This window comes from Chiloscyllium plagiosum, chromosome 2 (genome assembly GCF_004010195.1).
Source record: "Chiloscyllium plagiosum isolate BGI_BamShark_2017 chromosome 2, ASM401019v2, whole genome shotgun sequence".
Lineage (NCBI taxonomy): Eukaryota > Metazoa > Chordata > Chondrichthyes > Orectolobiformes > Hemiscylliidae > Chiloscyllium > Chiloscyllium plagiosum.
In genome coordinates, this window is record NC_057711.1 from 68,582,657 (window position 1) to 68,584,939 (window position 2,283).

Here is a 2,283-nt window from a genome sequence, read left to right on the forward strand (position 1 = left end):
AGCTTTGACACAATCAGATTTCTCCCTCAGGACAACCAGCAGCCACATTAATGGATGCCATGGAGTATCGAAATGAGTCCTAGATTTCACCTGGCCCATCTCCATTCCCACTTTCACTGAAACTAAGTAGACAGGAAACCTCACCCCATCAGAAATCTGAACTGCAAGTCAGTTTTAGTCAGACACAGGTTTCTCACCTAGCTCATACTTCCATCATGGTCAAAATTCAATTCAACATTTCATGTTCATTGCCACTGGATTGGTGAAGAATACCTCCAAAACAGTCTTTCTGGGGCACTCTGTCAAGACTTTATTGACACTCAAGCAACAGTTCTTTCAGCAACATTCTGAGCACTTCACCTAATAAATGTAAATACATTGTCCTTGCTTATTTGACTCACTATGAGGGCCACCAGGAACTAGGGACTGCTTGGTCATAGACATCTGCTAAAAACGTGGCTGTATACCCATTGGTCTGGGTGAGGAATGGGGTGGACAGGACCAGACTGAGTCGTACAAGCTGTTCTAAGAGAGGGAAACAGGAAGGTGAGGTGCCCCCTCTCAATTCCACATGTATTTAACAGGCCGCCTCTGGATACCCACTGTCAGACTTTGCAGGCAACTTCACAGCATGCATACATCCTTCACTCCATCTGTGAATTAACGTTTAATATGTCACTGTCTGCCAAACAGAATACTGATACCTTCAATTAAAGTAGGTACAAATAGCTCATATATACTGATCCATGGAAATTGTGTTTGAATGCTAAACCTATAGGTGTCTTTGTGTCACCTCCAGGCAAGTTCAAATGTTAGTACTCATTAATTGTGACAAAAGTTAGGTGCTAAATCTAAGTTTTCAAATGGGCTTGTCTAATGGCATTGAATCTACTTAGTGCTTGTTTTCACCCTTTTATCTAAATAATCCCCTGGAGCTCTTTGCTGTTGGCTAGAGGGCATTAATTTAATCATTTACCTTGGTGACAAACTGCTATGAACTACATATTGACTGATGTGACACTTATCCCTGGTTATATCTTGTAATGAACATGAAATAATTGTTAAGTTTACCAAACAGCCATGAATGATTGCAGGGTCTTCCTGCAGGAGGTTGTATAGATTTGTGGATTAGTGGTGCTGGAAGAGCACAGCAGTTCAGGCAGCATCCAAGGAGCAGTGAAATCAACGTTTCGGGCAAAAGCCCTTCATTATGTATAGATTTGTGTCTAATTGCCTGGTCAATTTCCACATTCTAATGTATTACTATTCTGAAAGCTGTATATGACTGACAGTCTGTCAACATCTGAGGTCTGCCTGTGAGAAACTGTTCCCTACTGTGGTTTCACTTGATATTGCTCTGACCTGGCTCTTGTTCCTTTTCTTCCTTTGTGACCAGAATAATGAAATGGCATCCTTGCAGCAATTCTGGATGAATGTAATGATATGATATTCAATCAACTCTCTCAATTCTCAAGAAAAAAAATGTTCCAAAATATTCCTGATATATTTGACAGTATAACTTTAATTATCTCTCTTTTTCAATTGGTGCTTTCCCTCTTATATTGAAGGGAAAATCTGGCCATTTAGTGGTTTTGTGTCTAAAAGTGACTTTGGTGTCGTATTAATGTTAAAGGATTGAGCTGTAAATTTCTAAATGAGTCTCCCACCTACATCCTTCCTGAAGAAGGGCTCATATTGATTGGGAAAGCTATAGCTCAAGTTCGTTAGATGGGTCAGTGTTTGTCCAATGTGTGCAGGAGGGTCTCCTGACACAATATGTAGATAGGCCAACAAGAGGTGAGGCCATACTGGATTTGGTTCTGGGTAATGAACCAGGCCAGGTGTTAGAATTAGAGGTAGGTGAGCACTTTGGGGACAGTGACCACAATTCGGTGACTTTTACTCTAGTGATGGAGAGGGATAAGTGTGCACTACAGGGCAAGAGTTATAGCTGGGGGCAGGGAAATTATGATGCGGTGAGGCATGACTTAGGATGTGTGGCTTGGAAAAGTAAGCTTCGAGGCAAGGGCGTAATTGATATGTGGAGCTTGTTCAAGGAGCAACTATTGAGTGTCCTTGATAAGGATGTACCCGTCAGACAGGGAGGAAAGGGTCGTGTGAGGGAGCCGTGGTTTAATAAGGAATTGGAATCCCTTGTTAAATGGAAGAAGGCGGCCTATGTAAAGATGAGGCGTGAAGGTTCAATTGGGGCGATTGAGAGTTATAAGGTAGCCAGGAAGGACCTGAAGAGAGAGCTAAGAGCAGCAAGGAGGGGAAATGAAA